Source organism: Centruroides vittatus, unplaced genomic scaffold (genome assembly GCF_030686945.1).
Source record: "Centruroides vittatus isolate TY-2023 unplaced genomic scaffold, ASM3068694v2 contig_4, whole genome shotgun sequence".
NCBI classification, from domain to species: Eukaryota; Metazoa; Arthropoda; class Arachnida; order Scorpiones; family Buthidae; genus Centruroides; species Centruroides vittatus.
Window position 1 is genome coordinate 546,440 of NW_027122214.1, and position 12,897 is coordinate 559,336.

The 12,897-nt window shown below is 26.8% G+C and overlaps 2 long non-coding RNA genes across 2 annotated transcripts; both read right to left on the reverse strand.

Annotated features, from left to right (window-relative positions):
* Positions 1-396: 396 nt before the first annotated feature.
* Positions 397-975, reverse strand: LOC136976318 (uncharacterized). The gene is made up of 3 exons (XR_010880913.1): positions 934-975; positions 582-851; positions 397-508 (listed from the first exon to the last, which is right to left on the reverse strand). It is a non-coding gene; the product is annotated as an uncharacterized lncRNA (long non-coding RNA).
* Positions 976-10,655: 9,680 nt separating this feature from the next.
* Positions 10,656-11,205, reverse strand: LOC136976319 (uncharacterized). The gene is made up of 3 exons (XR_010880914.1): positions 11,169-11,205; positions 10,867-11,092; positions 10,656-10,783 (listed from the first exon to the last, which is right to left on the reverse strand). It is a non-coding gene; the product is annotated as an uncharacterized lncRNA (long non-coding RNA).
* Between the last annotated feature and the right edge of the window lie 1,692 nt (positions 11,206-12,897).

A 12,897-nucleotide genomic window follows, 5' to 3' on the forward strand; every position in this document is an offset into this window, starting at 1 on the left:
TGATATATCTATTAAACGCTTGCAGTTGGCTTTTCTGCAGTACACCAGTGAATGAAAGTTTGTGGTATGTCAAGGCGCTGATGGAAAATACAAATAACTTTACCATATTTTATACTGAATTTTAATTAAATAAAAAAAAGTCGCAATTTTATATACAATATTGGAATAATTTTATATATATTTTCAATTCCTTCTTTTTGTATCTGTTAATCCTTAAATATTTGGAATGATAAAATATTTAAATTGTAATAAATATTATTTTCTATAAGATTTTAAGATATACTTTAATCAATTTTTCCGCAATATTAAATGACCACGATTTAAATTTTGATTAATATAAGCGGAAAATCGTAAATACTAACGTGGAAACAACACAAAATATTTGATGAATTTTATTTTATTGAACGTGATAATTTATTTACAGCGAACGTAAATTAAAGACTCTACGGAAGAATCTACGAAGACTGAAGGTGAATTCAGAAGCATTCAATCTCGGCATCATTTTCGTCTGAAAAGAAGGATTCCGATCTTAGCAACAATCAAAAAACGGTTTTAATTGAAGAGAAACGTAAATTTCTTACCTATTTAAAGTAGTAAGCGCCACGGTAATATGGATAATATGAAGAGGGAGCGTAGTAAGTAGAGGGACCGTAATAAGCATATGATGGATAATAAGAATATGGTGCGTATGGAAGATGAGTTTCGTAAGCGTAGAGAGGGTTGTAGACTTTGCCAGTTGTAGAACTAGCCAATTGTCCAGTTGTAAAATCGTAGTAGTTTCCAACTACATCCTTTACTCCTCCGACTGCGGCAGCTACGGCCACGAAAGCGGCAACCAAGGCGACAATGTACTAAAGTAGAGGGTAGAAAAATGATTAGAAGAGGAAGAGTGAGACAAAGATCGTAGAAGAAGATGGAAAAATATATACTCACCAACTTGTTCATGTTGGACGATTTGCTTCTCGGACGGTTTCCAATCAGCTGATGTTCGGATGGAACTCGATGGGATATTTATACAAAATTTTCAGGGTCGACTTTGAATTAGGGCGTGGACTATGTCGTGACGTTTAAGTAATTGGAGAGTTTGAACTCCGTGGAGGTGCAAGGTCGACGAGTTACTCACCTGACTTTCCATTAACTGGCCTAGATGTTGGAAGTGAGTAGATTCTTTGTATGACTCTTCTACACTTAACAAAGAATTTAACTTATAAAAAATAAATGAAAGTTTAAGGACTCTATTTTTTTTTTTTTGTTTTGTATTTTAAGCCTCCTGGGCAACTTTTGAATCCATTACTTTTTATAATTATAAATTTGCATATTTTCCATTTAACAAAAAAACATAATTTCTGTCAAAATTTTTAAAGGAATATTTAATGATAATCAATATTACTGTTTGGAAATTTACTTATATTGTTAAACAATAGAAAAAAATTAGTCGTATGCATTTTATATTTAGAAAACGTAACATAATTATGTTTATAAATTAAGAAATCGAAGTCTGTATAGCTTAAAAATATCATAAAAAACGCTAAAATTAATTAATTTAATTAAATAGGCTTTATATTTAAAGATATTTTTTATTATTCGTTTTTTAATAATTATTTTAAACAAATGTTTGCCAAACGTTTTCTTTAATAATAATTCTATTTTAAAATGAATATGAAGTGTGTAAGGAAATTAACCCCTTTATACCTGAATATATATATATATAATATATATATTTAAATTTTTCTTAGTAGTATGTAAATGGCTGCCCGCTTATAAAACTTTTCACACTTTAGTTGGAACTTTCGTTCATAAATAAATAAAGATATTTTCATTTTGATTGGTGTTTTCTGATTTAACGTGTAAGTTTATGAGTCAAATTTTAGAATGTTAAATATTTTTTCAGCCGACTTATTTACTGCAAAAGCTAATGTTAATTTTTGCTGACTTAACAGTCCAATTAAGTCGAATTGCTGACATGTTTTTTTATATAGAAATCTGTTAAAATTGCTTCGTTCAAAATGATAGCATCGACTGTTCTTGTCAATTTATGAAATAATTACTGTTAATTCATATACAGTATAATATACCGTGAGGTTAAAAAAATCAGTTTTTTTTCCAGTTTAGAAGAAGTCAACTCAAAAACTAATCATTCTAGAAAAGTCTAATCTAAAGAAAAAGAAAAGACCAAGATCGGCGACATCGCCAATTGAACGAATCGAAAAACTCAATCAACCGTATTAAATGATATACGCAATAAGAATTTAGAAGTATTGTACATTGAGCAAAATTTGAAAAATGAAGACGATGTTGTGAATGGTATTTAATTTCAAAAATTGAACTACTCCTACGTAGTAACTACGATAAGTGCAATGCAACATAATGTTGCATTGCACGTATCATAGTCATCCATATGGCAAAATAAACCTGATAGTACCAAAATGTCCCTTTTAATTATTATTTTTTAAATATTATTTATATTTTCTTAAGAAATTTGTGTTTTTGTTTGAATGTATATAACTTACAAGTAAATAAACTTAGAGTAATTTGTATTGACGTCATTTGTGAGCAAATAAAGTATTAAAAGAACAAAACATTTTCAAAATTTATGAATAAAATTAACAGATCTGGAAGTAGAAGAGTAATTATAAAACAAATAAAAAATAAACAAGTTAAAAATTAATATATTTGACTACATTAGTAATGGATGTTGGATTCATAAATGGATAATAGCTACATTCAAGCCAGATAGAGAGAAGACCAGCCGAGCCATTTGGCACTGATCTCAGACACAAAGAAGTTCCAAAATTTAGTTTTATTTTATAAAAATTATGTTAAGAAAGTGATATACAGTAAATTAAAGTATCTTTACCAACGGATTTATCAATTTTTTCCTTGATTTTATCCATATATTTTTTGGCTTTCAGATAAAAGTGTGTTGGCCTAGGACCATTTCATTTCATCCAGTCTATGATTGTAGTTTGGACATTACGAGTCAAAACTATAAACAGGAGTCTTTTACTACGAAAATTATTCATTGAAAATCGTTAATTTATCTCAAATATTGTGCTCTAAAACTATTTTTATTATTATTTAACAACAATTTTTTGTATAGAGCATTTCTTAATGATATTAATTATATTGTAGCATATTCGCCTTCCATAACTTTAGTGTAAATGAATAAATCTGTCGTTAATTAAACATAATATAAGAATTGTTGAAGAAGGTTTATTGAAACAAAGTTTCTAAAAATAGAAGTATTTTTTGAGTATAATACATTGTTGTTACTAAAATAGCAAGGATGATTAAGGGATAACTGAAGGTGGATATCCTTGAAGAAGTTCACTTTCTCTACTTGGTGTAGTCTTGACTTTAAACAAAAAAAAAAAAAAAATAAAATTAAAGACCCAGGAGGGGTAGTTCCTATATATCATTCTAAGTCAATGGCTTATTAGGAAGTGTCCTTGGAATAAAAATCAAGTGTTGATGAACCCATCGATCCATTAGCCTTGAAAAAATAAAAGATGAAGGATGATGTTCCTAGAAGAAAAAGTTATTTTTAGATCACTACTTTAAATATTTTAATATATAAAAAAATGGATGAGGTCAGAGGCATTCTTCTTCAAGTTCAGTATACTAATGATCATATACCTAGCATTAGTATACTTTGGCATCATGAACCTACTTATAAGAGATTTTTGATGCTAAAAATTTGAAAAATATGATAAATGTAACCATAAAATATTTGAATATCGATAATATTTAAAAATGAAAAACTTAAATAAAATTATTAATTACATTATTGCTACAATAGGAATTAATCGTGATAAAACTTGCTTCCTTATCACAACGACTTATTATACAGTACAGTATATATATTTTCTTATAATAGGCCTATTATTATTTTTAATAATATACTATATATATTAAGTAGTTATACTTTTATAGTTATTAACATATTTCTGTTCATTTTAATGGCCAAATTAATATCATCTGAGCATCTGTAAGGGTATTGACGAATGGCGTTTATACAAAATTTTAAAATCTTAATGAGAAAAATAGTTATAATATATAATTAATGCTTATTATTAGTTTTTACCTTTAATTGTTATTTAAATATATTTATCTTAGAGAAATGTTAAGTAATTAGCAGCTTACGTAAGAGAATTAAAAGAATTAAAAGAATTTGCGCGCGTAGTAGTGACGTCAAAAGGTGTACCGTCTACGTCACAGTTGTTAAGATATGGTAATCGAACGTCGTAACCCGAAGAAAACAAGTAACATCACAGTTTCGTATATTCTAAATTTAAAAATTCTTTATTAATTATTTAAAAGTAAAATATATACAAAATATTAATTTCACTAATATATCTAGTTTTTCATTATTTAATGAATTTTTTAATGTACACAGTATATTAATATATACAATATACGTAAAGCAATGCTTAAGCATTGCGTTAATTTAAATAACTGCTTCAGTAGAATTCATGTTATCATGTTATAATTTTGTTGACGATTTATCAAACTTGATCAATAATTTCTGTATTATTTTGTATCAATTAATATTTTATTTTATCCAAACTGAGTATCAGGAAAATCAAATGTTCTTTAATCAAAACATCGATAGAAATTGCAGATAAATTTGAATAAATATCGATAAATAGATAAAAGGATTTGAGAACTAGAACTACGCGTGGATATTCTTTCAAAGATAAATATTCTCTGTACTTCCTCTCTGTCGAATAACAAATTTAGTATTCATTAAACGAAACTGTATGTAAGTCAGAAAGTGTTTTGTCTGCCATGGACGTTTAGAGCAACCGCACAACTACACCTGATTCTTTTTGCAAATATGTAGCTTACAATTCGGCAAGGCCGATGTGATGAATCCGGATTTTTGAAATTTGATCTACGGACCGAAATACTCGAGGTCAAAGTTTGCCATGTAAAATCTATGGGCCGATTGTCGGTTGGAAGCTGGTCGCGCGCTATACGTGCCAATCGAGTTTTCGATTGCTGTCAATTTACACGACAATTTTTTTTTAATTTTTAGATTTAGATAGGTTTTAAACCCTTTTTCAGGCTTTTCCTGGTATAATAAACCTAATATAATTTAAAGAACTTACAAACCAAATTGTAAAGTATGTTTAAAGATTGTTTCGTTATTCAATGCAATACTTAGAGAGGTTGGAAATTTTTAGATAAATTTTCCACCTACTTTTCTCGCAGATTTAATCTAGAATGATATTTCTCAACTAGTAGAACATGATTCAGGTTACGGTCGTAAATCGTATTTCTAGCATCAGACTGTGTTAAAGAAAGACAAGTAAATAAAATAGTAATTAAAGAGTCGAAATAGTGTTAGCCTATTGCCTTATAATTTGTTTTATTTTATTGACTTTGCACACGTTATTTTCAGGATTTAGCTAGTAATAATTATCTTTTGATATAATATAAAACTAATTCTATGTTTAATATTTATATCACAAATCCTTGATATGAGTGCTGCTTCCGCGACTTAAACTTGAAATTTTGATAAAAGTAAACAAAGGAAAAAATAATAGAAATTCTAGAATAGAATAGAATTCTAAATAGACCAAAAACAGAATTAATAAATATGTAAATAAGTTTTTCTTCAGTTAAGATTCAATTTTAAATCTGTTAATGAATCTTAAAACGTTAATTTACGCTTGTTAGTTTCAAGCTCATTTTATAATTTTCTATATAAAGTTTGAAAGACTAAATTCTTTGTTTCGTCTTCATATATAATTATGATATAAATTAAATTTTAAATTTGGCCTCGAGTGAATTAAAGGTCAAGTTTACAGATTAAGCAAAGTTCAAGGATTATAGCGTATAGGTTATTCACTGCGTACGCTTGCTTTGTAATATTGAAAAGATGATTTTATATTAATAAAGATATAATAAATATCTAAATATTTTAATTAATATTTTATAAATTTTTAAAAGGTTATATGTTAATTATAATATTTATAAAAATAACATTTTGCTCAATCAATGTAACTTTAATTTGTAATCACTACGTAAGAATTTTAGAGTTTTAAAATTTAATTATCAATAAAGCAATAAAAATACGAACACAGAAAATAATTCAGATATTTTTATATTATAATGTAATATATTTAAACTATATAGCCTTTTATTTATTTTATATAAAATAAGTTATAACCTTAAATAAAACTCGGTTAAAATTTCCAGCTTAACTTTTTGTCATTTTAATTATAAACTTGTTTAGAAACTCTTCGTTTAGATGATAACTTTACAAAATACACGACCATTGGTAAATTCTGCCATACATTATATACGTTTATATAATTATAAAATGGTTAAAAATAAAATTATAAATGATTTTTATTATTTACAACAATACATTGAATTTTTTAACATAATATTGATATGTTAACTTGATTTTACCTCTACAAGTATGTAATTAAAAAATACTTTCACAGCTTATTGAAATAAATTTTGTATAATTTACCAAGTTAACATTTCTATTAATTTTGTTTATAATTCTGTTATAATATTATTAATTTTTAAATTCAATTTTGTAAATTGAATAGCAAATATCTTCAAACATGTCATTGGCTTTAAAACTTACATCTAATTCTATTCACGCTTGAACAAGATAAAACAGAAATGATATTACCCTATATTGTTATTGTTATAATTTATTGCCTATTAATTTACAATGTAACATAAAACATTTATTGTTCTTAAAATTTTTGAAGGAATATTAATATATAAAAGTGCTAATTCCTGTTTTAGAGTTTGACGACACTGGATATTACTTTCTCTTCACAAATGATCGTGGCTATATAGGTCAATGGTTGGAAAGACCGGTATGACGTTGATCTGTTTGGCCGACCTTGATCTTTTTTGAACTGCCGAAGTACCAATTACAGAAGGTCATCACTCCAAACACGCCCTGCTCCAGGATGTATATAAGTAAGGAAGAACTGAAGAATCATCAACAGCTGACTGGAACAACCACGAAGCATTCTCTACCAAAATGAACAAGTTGGTAAGTAAAGATTTCTCTTCTTTCTTAACCATCTTTTATTTTTTAAATCATAAGTTAACTTTATGTGTTATTTTAGTGCATTTTCGTATTCTTTGCCGCCGTATTGGCTATTGCTTCCGCAATCGGAGGTGTTAAGGATGTTCTCGGAAATTATCACGACTTTACAACGGGACAACTTTCCAGTTCTGCAACAGGAAAAGTCTATAATCCTGTCTACGGCTACGCCGCTTATTCACATCATGTTGCTTTGCCATACGCCTACTATCCCGCACATGGTGTATTCCCTGTCGTTTAAACCAAAGGTAATAAATAAATTAAAACATTTAAGAAAATACTATATATCTCGGGAAAAACTTAAAATATAACTGTTATTTTTCTTTTTCAGATTTCCGAACTTCCTGAATAGTTGGAAAAGTCTTCAAAATGCCACTTCGAATGCTCGCTTCTCCTTCAAAACTTAATTATCTACTGTAAATAAGACTTGATCTATTTAATAAATAGCTTTCGATTCTATATTTTCGTTTTATTTAATTTTAACGTCATTAAGAAACAATTTAAAATTTTATTCGGGCAAAGTTTTCGTTAAATAGTTCAATTAACGTGGTTCGATGCTTAAAACATACAAATTTTCAACGCTATACATTTGGAATTAGCCTTGATTTTCGATGTAAAAATACAAGATATTACAGCCTCTATACAATAATTTTATATGAAAAAGAAGTTAAAATTTATTTTTATAAGATAATATGAACATTTACGATGCGATATATAAAAATTTAATAAAATAAATTCTAATATTAGCCGACTTTTTGAACACGACATATCATAAATTAATTTTACGTTAATATAAAGAAAATGATTTGGAGAATAAAAAAAAATAAATAAATTTTATAATAAAATAATCACAAAACTAAATAAATAAACTTAAGAGCGTTTTCTCCTGCTCCCCTTATCAACTGAATACATTACTGAAGATTCTTTTCTGTACATAAAAACTTATGAGAAAAATTTTAAAATGTTTTGATATTTGTTGTTCCAAATACAAACTTAAAAAATAATCAATCTAAAAAGTTACTTTTTTGACATAATAATCGACGAAAACAGCATTGAAAAGAAAGGGTAAACATTTCTAATTATGGAGTGAGCAAAGCGAGTTTGTTGATACCAGTTTCTTTCAGCAATCAATTGATAGTATTTTATTATTATGAAAACCAGAAATATTAAAATATTGATATTTCTTGCAATATGGTTTTCATTTTGTTTTAACTACAGCATTCTAATAGCGATTGTGTTGAAGTTTTCTTTTGTGCATTCAACAGGATATCTGGTAATAATAATAATAATATAATAATAATTGGTTTGTAAGGCTGTAGACTGTAGTTTTTACACTTAAACAAGTTCTCAAACAGATGCACTTTCAATATCATCTACCGAAATTGTAGATGAAATACGGAGTTGGAATTTTATGAAGAGAATTCCACAATACTAGAATTACCACTGTAGATGCTAAATGAACAATCACTTATAATACCTGAAGATATTCTAGAAATATAAAACTTCTTGTAATTTTTAAATTATGTTTTTGTATCTAAACATTTTTGTTTTGTTTATATTCTTTTTTGAAGATTTATTTAATTTTTATCTATTTCTTGTACCATTACCTTGCAGTATTATCAGACATTGATGTATATATATATTGTAAGGTATTTATAAAAAAAACAATGACTATCCTGTCACAAAATAGAATAAAAGACACGTGATTTCATATTAATGAACCTAATCCACAACATAGCAAATTGTTTTAATCATCTGTTTAATTGATATACAGTATGAAAGTTACTTATGATTTCGTGGATGTTATGCCCTTTCGTATCTTTAATTTATATAAAACACTTTCAATTTCATATTTAAGATTTTGACGTGTTTATTAATATATTGTAATAAACATTTTAATTTTAATTAGAGAATTTAATGAAATTTGTCATAATAACTACGTTCATAACTATAAAACATACAGGGATATGGAGCTGTATTCTGTTCCTTATCTCTCGTTTTTCAGAGGCAACGACCGGAATACAGCTCCAAGTTTGTTATTAATTCGTAAATGTAAGAATCCCGTAAATGTTTCAATGAATACTAAAAAATGAAATTTAATACAGAATTATTTCTATTTGGGACACCGCAAGATCTATGCCCTCTACTAAGCTCTTAATTTGTTTACAGGGTAATTATAACTGAGTAACGGTCGATTTAGAAGGATTTATAAAAGATTAAGCGGCATTAAATCAATTTCTACGACATGTAACAGGTTCTAAAGGTCATGTGAAAAACCCTCCAAATTAACATTCTTCGCAGCGACAACGTAACATGACGAAACAGGAAACGCGTCGTCTATAATTTATGACGTGTTTCCGATCGTCACGATATCGTGATCACGTGCTAATTTTTACACGAGAATCTGATTTCATTAAGTTTAATTTATAAGATAATAATCATATAAAAGTTATTTGTAATTTTTATATAATATAAATACACAGTTAATTACCATTACTGAGCTATGTTTGTATTTAATTTTTAAATGTAATTTAATATTATTTGTTAAAAAAAATAACTAATTTTATATTACTTTTATTAAAAGTAGTTTTTTACATTTTATGAGAAATTTCGAAAATCAATTATAATTTTACAATTCTAATAAAATAAAATGGATAATTATGTAGCCTATAGATAATTATTTATATTACACGTGTTATTGTATATTTATACATTTACATTCACACACAATATTAACTGATATTCTTAAAATTCATTCTCACTTATTCTTTCTTTAAGACAAATCTTTCAGACGAAAACATAATTTTCACGTGCTTTCATTTACAGCATGCATAAAAGCATACATGAAAGAAGAAATTGCTTATAAGAAATCATGTTAAGAAGTAGTGTTTTATCATTTTTAATAATAATTAAACCTTGTCGTAAAAATATTTATTTTATTTATTAAAACACAAGAATTATTATTTAGGATAAAAATTCTTATTTGACTGATTAATTTATAAAATATATTTTAAGAAATGAATGTTTATTTTATGTTTTTAATTAAAATATTATTTAAAATTATGTAACTATTTAATGAAACATGGATTTCTACATATTTTATCATTTTCTTTTACAATTTTATGGTTATTTTATTATTATTATTATTTTTCTAAGTTCCTTTTTTTTCAATGTTAATGTAAGATTAAATTATAATACGCTATATAATAAAAAGTTTTCATAGTTTCGTCTCTTATTAAAAATTATTTTTATTTATTTTAATCGTAAGTAAAACTTGCCTTTAATGAGAGAAATTAAATTAATTTTCATGTTTCGAAATTATATTATATTAAATTTATAAATATTAATTTTTATATAAAATTTTAACTTTTATTTCGTTCAAAATTATTGTATAGAGGCTGTAATATCTTGTATTTTTACATCGAAAATCAAGGCTAATTCCAAATGTATAGCGTTGAAAATTTGTATGTTTTAAGCATCGAACCACGTTAATTGAACTATTTAACGAAAACTTTGCCCGAATAAAATTTTAAATTGTTTCTTAATGACGATAAAATTAAATAAAACGAAAATATAGAATCGAAAGCTATTTATTAAATAGATCAAGTCTTATTTACAGTAGATAATTAAGTTTTGAAGGAGAAGCGAGCATTCGAAGTGGCATTTTGAAGACTTTTCCAACTATTCAAGAAGTTCAGAAATCTGAAAAAGAAAAATAACAGTTATATTTTAAGTTTTTCCCGAGATATATAGTATTTTCTTAAATGCTTTAATTTATTTATTACCTTTGGTTTAAACGACAGGGAATACACCATGTGCGGGATAGTAGACGTATGGCAAAGCAACATGATGTGAATAAGCGGCGTAGCCGTAGACAGGATTATAGACTTTTCCTGTTGCAGAACTGGAAAGTTGTCCCGTTGTAAAGTCGTGATAATTTCCGAGAACATCCTTAACACCTCCGATTGCGGAAGCAATAGCCAATACGGCGGCAAAGAATATGAAAATGCACTAAAATAACACATAAAGTTAACTTATGATTTAAAAAATAAAAGATGGTTAAGAAAGAAGAGAAATCTTTACTTACCAACTTGTTCATTTTTGGTAGAGAATGCTTCGTGGTTGTTCCAGTCAGCTGTTGATGATAATTCTTGTGCTCTTCCTTATATATATATATATATATATATATCAAAACGGAAGGGCGTGTATCAACATATCTTATTCGACAATTGACTCTTCAACCCTTTATGGAAGGTTCAAGGTCTACAATATACGTCATCTCGGCCTTTCCATCCATTGACCTAAATTATATGATCTTTTCGAATAATGATAATGAAAGGTGGGGTCGACAAACTTTTAAACAGGAATTCTCGTTTTTTTATATATAAAAATTGCCGCGAGAGATAAGTATTAATGAGTTATTTGAAACGAAAAGTTTTTCGAATTTTTTTAAAATTTATGATTTACTTTTATTGTAATTACTAATTTTGTACATTTCTATAATAGAATATTATAGATTTGCATTCGTATATTACAAATACTTTATCTTTTCGCAGAAAATGTGATTAAAAAAGTAATTTGTTTAATATTTTATATAATTTTATTTACAATCATAAAAAATTAATTTTTTTTAATATGATAGTCTTAATAAATATGTATTTAATACATTAAAAAAGTAAACATAGGCTATATTTAAGATACACTTTTATTTTATATTTGTCTTGTAGAATTATAATTATAAATGCATTATAGACATTGTCATTTTAGACAATCCATTACAAATTTTTCTTTATAAATTCATGCAATAAATTGTTTGTTCCGTCAAAATCTCTGGTGATACTTTATTGGGCTGCAATTTGAAAAAATTGTAACCTATAAATTCCCACTCTCGTCCGTCTTTTTGTCTGACTGTCCTTCTTTAATCTCAAGAACGGCGTGAGATAAATGAAACTCGAAATTATGGAAATTGTAGAGGCATGAGGCCCAGATTGACTATAAAAGAACATCTTATTTGCATCGGAAGTTGCGTTATTTGAATTCAAAAATTTTCTCATAGACAGAGTTAGAGAGATGACGGCATGACTCTATCGTTAACAGGATATATGTGAAGTAAAGGAGCAAAACTATTAAAATCAAGGCCTATATTTTAAATTATATGTTTCTAATTTATCATTGGAAGATTCCGAAGCTGGAAATTATTTTTTATTTTAATTTAACAATGACAAAATCGAAGTAATTGTTTTCAGAAAAGATAAAAAATTACATCAAATTATAAATATTTTGGTTTTCAGCAATTGCTTCTTATCTAAAATTATGTCAGGATACTTATATTAAGTGATGTATCTTGGTCCATATTTCCTAAAATTAAAGTAGCTTCAGCCTACAGATTTTTAAAACTCTTCTGTCTGATTTTCTCTCTCGGTTTTGCAAATTTCGACTTTCCATTAATTTTTATTCGGAATCTACTGTTATTCCCACATCTCTTTATTCCTCCTCTACTGTTACTCTTTGTCTTTTATAGAGCCCTTCACGTTTCCGAATAGCTACAATGCAATGAACACGAATTTCTTTCTAAATTAATCAAACTTTAAAAGAAATTACTTTTACCATATTTAATAATATAACATAAAAGCTAAAAACTGAAACATTCGTTAAAAATTGTAATAAGGTACTGTACAATGAACCTGTCCAAAACGGACTCTCTACAAAACGAAAACCTACCCAAATGGAAAATAAATCTCGGAGTGGAACTATTTGCTATGTAAAATACCATTATAAGCAAGAAACCTGTAAACGTAAACGATTTTTAGTTACCA